Consider the following 9818-nt stretch of genomic DNA (forward strand, 5'->3'; position numbering starts at 1 on the left):
CTGAAGTATGTTCAGTTTGAGGTGTTAACTAGACATCCAGTAGAGATGTCAGGTAGACAACTAGATTTATAGGTCTGCAGTCTGTTGGAGCACTGTGGATAAGAGGTGTAACTTTAGAAGTCTTCTGCATATACTAATTTTTAAAGCCATGAAAATAGGTGAGATATCCGTCAGAATGAGCATAAAGAAAAGAAGACCAAAGACTGAGACTGGAAATGTTCTAATTTAGAGACTGGGGAGAAAAAGAAGAACCAGCAAGGGGGGGCTGAGATGGAATGACCACTGAGGCAGGGTAAATCCCTGGAGAGTAAAGTCTTGGAAGAAATGTGGGAAAGTAGATAAAGAAGAAGGGTATGGTAATCTATTTCAAATGCTACCTACAGGTCAAGTAAATTGACTTTAGTTACTTTGATAGTGATCTTCATGACACCATTTTTAATAGGTGATGAGGAAAAACATAATGAAGTGAGAACATGTGAGAAGGGGGAAAACAACACATATTTTCAGTGTTTTACTACAAAGGGGAGCAGAATAATAGGAAAGTCTTTCACAGAGAAAGTGGAGTCTGAAAACCATTTTTTTTAAAGAGATAACAGTCTATGTACATGTTGATGGGAATGATCCAGTAGAGTGGGAAAGTGATGATGTAAGGTAAAGAAGGGATTATTTCTGGAGCAATGAGCTTGGGCTGAGCAAGAGACAGGGTTTACTATACAAATGAAGATAGCGACATCAAGTGTGAGTATAACAGTATAGTAAAACTAGTAAATATTTTTCATGTGTTGGAAATAAAGCCAATGTACACAATTAAAGTGTTACTTATGGTGCTGTGCTTACAAGTTACAGGCTGAAATAGTCTCTATGATTTTGTTAGCTATAAAAAATGTACAATATATTCAGATAAGCCATCTGATTTTTTAAAGTATAAAGTGAAAGAATGTTAAAGATGGAATATTTTAAATTTTTTGGCAGTATTATAATTTTAACATAGCTAAATGATAACCTATCTTCTTAATATGTAATAGGTACAAAGCCAAACGTTGTATGTGTTGTTAGAAATGTAACTGTGAATAAAGTGTGTCTTTTCCTATATACTAGTATAAGGCAAACACTATAAAGCTCATACTAATGGAGAAAATGTTGGAAAATATACCTAGGAAAAATAAATATTGCTAATATTTTTTTCAGCAATATTAAAAAATGGGACAATAGAATGTTATGTTTAAAGCTAGACGTTTGTGACATATATCTCACAAAAAGTACTTAAATGACTGTTTAGAAGATAATATATTTCCAAGAATGGAAGTTTAATATGAAAACAAATTATAAAAAGTAGTTAGTGTCTCTCATATATCCTGATTTGACTAATTAGTTTTATGTAATCCATTAAAACATCAGTCAGATTACAGTAGCAAATTTGGTAGCATTGGATCATACTACTTACAAATAGGAGCATCTGGCAACAATTAACCTAAGAGGCAATTTCCTTTTCCATAGTTATTATCCACATAAGTTTAAACTCAATTTATGTTATTATTTATATTTATTCAGAGGCAGACTACATGTAAACATGCCCTTCTCTTCTAACTCTCCCTCATCTGTAAAAAATTTCTACTTCAGTTATGATCTTTGCCCATTTCTCATTTGGATTAAATTTTCTCCATTATCGGTTTGCTGGAAAAAAAAAATCTCAGCTACTGTCACTTGCACCAGAGGTGAATGACTACCATTACTAAGTGAAGGGATATTTGTTGCAGCATAAATGCCCCATTTGTTAGACAAAGCAATCTGGTCATCCCAAGATCTACCTCTTCTGTCACCATAGAAAAGCTGGGGCTCTGAGAAAGGGAAACAGGAGCTAATGCTTTACAGGTGACATAAAATTTGGTCTTGACCCGTGCAATGTCAACCCATATCCTTATGTAGATCAACTCCAATCAATTTGTGTGAGTTTCTGTAAGAGCAAGTGCCCCTTAAGTAACCAAATTCTTGGTTATTTATTCTTTGTCTTGCATGTGGTACAATTGTTTCTGCAATTGCTAGTAAGCAAGGAAGAGTGGTTAACATTATGGTAAACTGAGATGTCTGAACTCTGAGAATTTTTGTTTCCTAAGAGGTCTTGGTGAGTAGAAGTTACACTTATCATTGCAGAAACAGAGATCTATCTATCTATCTATCTGTCTATCATCTCTCCTCACATATATGATTCCCCTGCGGAGGCACTTCCCCAATCTTTTATTTTTAAGAATCCATGATTACAAAGGTCCACCATTACTAAGCACAAAGAGAAATGGATGCTTGCATTCTAGGCTGAGCACTTATAAATAAATAAATAAATAAATAAATATTAAAAATCTATTTTTTGAGGATTTGTGTGATGAGTATTCAAAATGCATCATTTCAGATTATTGGGTGAATTTTGTATTAAGTCTTTAAGACAATGATTTTTGTTTAATCCTTTAGTCATGTTTCTGTTAATTGAAAAGGTTCGTTACAATTGAAAAGTCCTTTTAAAATAACACCATACTTTTCTTACCACTGCTGCATGGTCAAACACTGTCAGGCTTCTGGTCTCAGGGCATGTCAACAAGAAAAGAAACACAGAAAATGCTACTCTGTTGGTAAGGTGAAGCATTTATCTATAGGCCCTGAGCAAGCAATCCCAAGTCTCTTCTTTGTTTTACCATTTTTGTAGACTTCCCACTCAAACTAGAGCTTCTTACCCACTGGATAATCTAAATGAGTCATTAATTATATTTGCTTCTTCAATATATAGAAAGCAAGAAGAAGATGATGAAGTTGGGTATATAGCTTGGGTATATAGCTGTTTTTTAAGCAACAAGGCAAAGTTTAAATTACTTATTGCCATTAACATTGAAGACAATGTTGAGTTGGAATTGTATCCGTTATAAATAAAATAGCCTACAAAAAATAATTCTATACTTTGCTAAAACATATCTCCAACATCTATTTAGACTGATAGCTAGGGCTATTTTGTTGGTCTCAAAGGCTCATGATAAGCTCTAAAGCTTGTGTAAATTTGTGGGCATAGGCGTGTGTGTGTGTGTGTGTGTGTACATGAATACATCCACTAGCATTTGAAATAAAAACTTCTATCACTCAACCATATAACTCAAATAGTATGTATAATAGGAAGCCACCATATGGAAGATTCACACACTGTGGGGTATAAACATCAAACCCAATGTCTTGAAATATTTAAAGCCATATGTGGTAACAAATGTTTGCATCAGTAACCTGGATGTAAACTGAATTTTTGGTGCAGTATTCATATCCCCCGGCTTAATTAACCTGTATTATATTTCTCTAAATTTGACAATGTGAAAATTTATGAGTGCATTTTAATGATTTCTCATGTACTTTCCTATAAGTTTCCTATATTTCAGTAATAATATGAACTCAAATTCTTTGGCAGATCACATTTGTTCCAACTGGAAATAAAAATGTGTTCTGGGTTGGGAAAGGCAAGTTGGGTTTGGGACTGAAATGTAATCAGATGATTTTTGACCATGGTTCATGAAACCTTCATTCCCTCTGGTGAAAACCCAGCATGATAAATTGAATCTTGGGACATGGAAAGTCCCATCACATTACGAATTCTGTTGATAGAATGCTGATGACAAAGAGGTTACAGATTATTTAATTAGCACAATGAGAGCTTTTCAGATTATAAATTTATGGAAATATTTTAAACTAAGCCTTATTTTTTATGAAATTTGTTGTTCCTTCACAAATATAAAAAAAAATAGGACAAAGAACTGCAAAAGACCAATGCAACTCTAAAAAAGCTGTAGGCAGCCCAGCAGAGAGCTGTAGGGCAAACATTGCCTATAGAAAAGTATTGTATAGAGAAATCAACACGAGGCCCTAATATGCTGATCATGCTCAGTCATTGGCTGGGGGCTGCCTAGGGAGAGTGTGTATCTGAATCAAATACTGTAATGGATCCCAGAGGTAGACAACTTAGGCTGTTATCTGACTGAACACTATGTAACAGGTTCATTCTTTTTTTATTTAAAAACATATTTTTAATGTTTATTTTCGAGAGAGAGACAGAGTGTGGGCAGGGGGAGGGGCAGAAAGAGAGGGAGACACAGAATCCGAAGCAGGCTTCAGGCTCTGAGCTGTCAGCACAGAGCCTGATGTGGGGGCTCAAACCCAGGAGTGGTGATATGATGACCTGAGCCGAAGTCAGACACTCAACCGGCTGAGCCACCCAGGCATCCCCAACAGGTTCGTTCTTAAAGGTATTTCTGAGTGGTACACATTTATTGATTCCACATTAGTAAATATCAGATTTTTAAAAATGCCATTCATAATAACAACGAACTTTATATGTAATAATGACAATAAAGTCCTGCAAGAATTTAAGAAAAAAAACATAAAACTATGGAAATAATAATAGAATAACTAAATTCAGAAGTATACAATGATTATGGATGACAATAGTCCATATAAATAATTATTCTACAACGTCAATGAAATTCTAGTTGATAGCTTAGAAAGATTTTTTTAAATATTTACGAAATATAAGATCTTAAGATATCCAAGACATTCATGAGAAAGATTAACAAAATGAGGAGGCTTATCCTACCAAATATCAAGGCTTATTATAAAGCTGTAATAAATAAAAAAGATAAAAGTCATAGGTCTGTTGGGTGGTAGGGTCAGTGCTTCGAGAGAACATCCCCACAGGGAGACCCGGAAGAGGCTGGCCCCGGAAGAGGCTGGCTGGGCTGCTGAGCCTACTGGGCCAGACAGTAAGAGGCCAGCAGGAAAAACAAGATTCCAGCAGAGACATCAGCTAAAGTGGGTAACTCTAGCCCTGGGAAGACCAGCCCTTAAAAACTGTGGGAGGAATCAGTTCCTGGCTAATGCAAGTCAGAGTCAGAAAGCCAATCAGACAAAGGCCTAGATGTAAAGTTCAGTACTGAGGATCTTAAAGCACAGTCCAAGCAGACTGGGATGCTGGGATGGTGTTTGAAACTACCAAGACAGGCCTGGAACTTCCTTCCAGCCATGAAGCTGGAGGCAGAAGACTTCTCCTACCATAACAACTGCAAAAAGCCAGGCATCACAGAACTTGTGAAGCTTATGAAGGAGGCTTACCCAGACCACACACATTTTGAGAAAAACAATCCCCATTATGACCCATACAGCAAAGAAGACAATCCCAAATGGTCCTTGGTAGACGTACAGTTTGTTCCAATGATGAAGCATTTCATTACCCTGGCTGAGCTCAAAACTCATCACCAAGCCCTTAAAAAATATGGCTCTCTTAGAGAGGCAAACCATAAAAGAGACTCTTAACTACAGAGAACAAACTGAGAGTTGCTGGAGGGGAGGTGGTGTGGGATGGGCTAAATGGGTGATGGGGATTAAGGAGTGCACTTGTGATGAGCACTGGATGTCGTATGTATGTGATGAATCACTAAATTCTACTCCTGAAACTAATATTACACTATATGTTAACTAACTGGAATTTAAATAAAAACCCTAAACATTAAAAAAATATATGTATGGCTCTCTTTACTCGCCAGAGACTCTCAATTCATCCCCTGACTCTAGAGGAGTTTGATTTTATTTTGAACCTGGAGAAAAAGGAACCAAGTTAACTGGGATACTATTGCTGAAATGTGCAAAACATTACTCCAAAGAAGTTAAGCTTTTAGAAGACAAAAGAAGGTGTAAGGAGGCTTGCTTATTATGTTCACCTGGGATTGTATACATGGGTGGTTTTCATGTACCTTTTTCAATAAAACATTAATATCAAAAAAAAAGAAAGTAATACACTGAAGAACTTAAAAATAAACCTATCAATCTATCATATCTTAATAAATAAATGTGTAAAGGATGGTTTTATCATTTAGTGTTCCCAGATAAGTGATTTCATTGCATATAGTTTTAGGAAGGAAATGGAGCCATATTCTATGCCATACTTAAAAATCAAATACAAGTGACATCACCAAGATGGCTACATCTTGGCTGTTCCTGACTTTGATCTCTCTCACAAGAAGAAGAGTTAATATATACTGAGGAACAAGACACTGCCGAAACAATCCTAAATCACAGGGGTGAGGCTGAAGCATCCCCCACACCTCAGAGACAAGACGGATTGCACTAGAAGGGAAGGAGAAGAGGCTACACTTTGACCACATTGCCCTTTCCCCAGCCTATGCAGACCATGCAGTGAACTCAAAGGAGTCTTTAGTTCCTCTGGTGGGAAATGACAACCCAGGGGGAACAGCTAGCCTTCCCAAGCATGTGGGTCACTTTGTGGGAGTTTCTACTTGATCTTGCACCACAGACATTGCAGGGGAATCTGTGGTAAGTTTATATCAGACAAAATATACTAAAATTTTTTTTTAACATTTATTCATTTTTGAGAGACAGAGAGACAGAGTGTGAGCCGGGGAGGAGCAGAGAGTGAGACACAGAATCCGAAGCAGGCTCCAGGCTCTGAGCTGTCAACACAGAGCCTGATGCGAGGCTTGAACTCATGAACTGTGAGATCATGACCTGAGCCAAAGTCAGATGTTTAACCGACTGAGCCACCCAGGCGCCCCCAGACAAAATATACTTTAAACTAAAATGGAAAAAAGAGGCAAAGAAAACCAAGGTATAATGATAGGAGGGTCAATAACAAGAAGCTATAATAATTGTCAATATCTATGTTCCCAACACTGGAGCACCTACATATTTAAAGCAAAGTTAACAAAGTTAAAAGGAGAAATAAAAAAAATACAATGAGAATTGGGAACTTTAGTACCTCAGTCTCAACAATGGATAGACCATAACCAGTCAGTTAAACAATAAGGAAACTGTGGATTTGAACAACACTGTAGACCAAAGGACCTAACAGACGTATCCAGAGCATTCAAGCCAGCAACATCAGAATATGTGTTCTTCTCAAGTGCCCATGGAACATTTTCTACGATAGATCATATGTTAGGCCATAAGACATGTCATAGCAAATTCAAATTTGAAATTATACCAAGCATCTTCTCTGACAACAATGGCATAAGTCTAGAAATCAATAAAAGAAGAAAACTAAAAAATTCATGAACACATGGAAGATAAACATTTCCCTGAATAACCAATAGATCAAAGAAGAAATTACAGGGGAAATTAAGAAAAAATTGGAACAAACAAAAATGGAAACACAACATACCAGACCTTATGGGCTACAGTGAAAGCAGTTTTAAGAGAGAAATTCATAGCAATGAATATCTACATCAAGAAGCAAGAAAGATCCCAAATAAGCAACCTCACTTTATGTCTTAAGGAACTAGAGAAAGAATAACAAACTGAACCCCAAGTTAGCAGAAGGCAATGGGGTGATGGGAGGGAGAACTTGAAAAAGGTGATCAAAGGCAACAATCTTCCAGTTATATGACAAATAAGCATAGGGATGAATGTACAAGATGATGACTATAGATAACACTGCTGTATGATACATAGAGAAGTTGTAAGAGAGTAAAGCCTAAGATCACAAGGGCATTTTTTCCTTTCTTCATTGTAACTAGATGAGATGAACGTTAACTGAACTGTTATAATCATTTCACAATAATGTAATTCAAACCATAATGATTAAACCTATACAGTGATGCGTGTCAGTTATTTTTCAATAAAATGGAAAAAATCAAATACAGGAGGATGAAAATCTAATATGGAAAATATCAGCTTGAAGTTTTTGAAGAAAATACAAAATAATATCTTATGATTGGAAGGAAGAACTATTTTTTTTTACATGAGAAAAACAACATAGCCCTAAAAAAGTAGATAAATTTGACTACACTGAAATTACAAACTTCTGTTGAACTAAACATACAATAAAACTAAAAGCAAATAACAGAGAAACCATTTATAAATTTGACAAGCTAAAAACTATTTATAGTGTATTTTTAAAGCCCCACAATTTCGAAAGTTTAAGAAAAAGTAATAGGAGAGGTGCCTGGCTGGCCCACTCAGAAGAGCATATGATTCTTGGTCTTGAGGTTGTGAGTTTGAGCCCCACATTGGGTGTACAGATTACTAAAAAAAACAAATAAATAGAAAAAGAAATAGGAACATGTGCAAATGAAGAGACCAAAGAATTCTTAGAAGCATAAATATGAATTATCAATAAACATAAGAAGAATGGCTGAAACATACTAGTATTTAAAGGAATAACTATTTGCAAAGCCAGATATCCCTTTAAATTTATCTGATTTGGTGAAAAATATTTAAGTCTACAAATACCAAATATATTTTCTTATACATACATAGAGAAATTTTCACAGTAGCATAAGAAGACCAGCTCCAACATGTTTATTATAGCATTGTCTATACTAGCAAATATCATAATCAACCAAAATTCCCACTAAAAGCAGAACAAATATTTAAATTGTGCTTAAGCCAGGCAGTTTTGGCATAGTGATTTAGAATGATTTTTTTTTTTTTTTTTTTTTTGAGTCACACTGCCAGTGTGTGAAGTCCAGCTCTATCAACTTTGGGCAAAATGTAGCTCTATGCTTCAGTTTCTTCATTTGTAAAATGGAGGTAAAAATTGTGCCAGCTTCTTATTTTTTGTAGGATGTTTTATATAAATAGACTTCAGAGTAGAGTAAGAGACATAGCATATAGTAATTTTGATCTTTTACTATTAATATTAGTCATATGACAATAGACCGCACAACATATAAAATGAATAAACTGTATCTATCAATGTGAATGGATTTCATCAAATTGCATTTAAGACATTAAAGGATACATAAAGCATAATACCATTTACATAAAACTAAAACTTGAAAACAATATTGTACATAATTAGCAAATATGTTCATGTATTGTGAAAGTAAAAAATCATGCATGGGAATTCATCTGTAATTGGAATATTTTATTTTATTAAAAAATAGACCTAAAGAAAATGATGTACAAGTGTATATAAGCATTGCTGGACTATTCTCTATCTTTTTATTAATGCTTGAGATACTTGGTAATTAAATATATTATAGTGTTAGTTTACTTCTTCACAAAGAACACTGCATTTCCCAGGCTCTTATTTTTAATTCCCTTCATTATTCAATTTTTAGCAAAAGCTTCTATAGCTCTTAAAACTACAGTTTCACTTAATTATGCAAGTCTTTTTTTGGTAATAGTTAGACCTAGTCCATATATGTTATGAATTGATTTTACAAGATAAATATGCAATAATCCCATTACTAAAATATTTACACATGTTAATTAATATAAATATTTTGATAAGTACAGAGCATTGGCTGTAGAAAGATCATTGTTCCATCAAAAAGAAAAACAAAAAAAACAAGTAGCATAGGACATTCAAAACAAGAACTGAAGGGTGCCTGGGTAGTTCGGTCAGTTAAACATCTGGCTCTTGAGTTTGGCTCAGGTCATGATCTCACAATTTGCAAGCCCTGTATTGGGCTCTGTGTGGGCAGTGTGGAGCCTGCTTGGGATTCTCTCTCACTCTCTCTCCGTCCCTCTCCTGCTCTGTCTCAAAATAAGCAAATATTAAAGAAAGAAACAAACAAAAATTTAAAACCTATGGTTTTCAACCTATGGTGAAAAAGTATTTCCTTCACAGCTTCCCATGGTGCCTGAACTGTGCATAAACTCCATCTCTTCTATATATTCTCATTTTGGTAGCCTTTCTGATAGACAAAATAGTCTCTATGGATCCTTCTCAGAACTTGTAATGAGGGGTTTGCTTCATTCAGACAAGGAGTTGGCAAACATTTCTATGATGAGCAAGATAGTAAATATTTTAGACTATGTGATACATATGACCTTGGTCA

Source organism: Panthera pardus, unplaced genomic scaffold (genome assembly GCF_024362965.1).
Source record: "Panthera pardus isolate Hobbes unplaced genomic scaffold, ASM2436296v1 HiC_scaffold_10, whole genome shotgun sequence".
NCBI classification, from domain to species: Eukaryota; Metazoa; Chordata; class Mammalia; order Carnivora; family Felidae; genus Panthera; species Panthera pardus.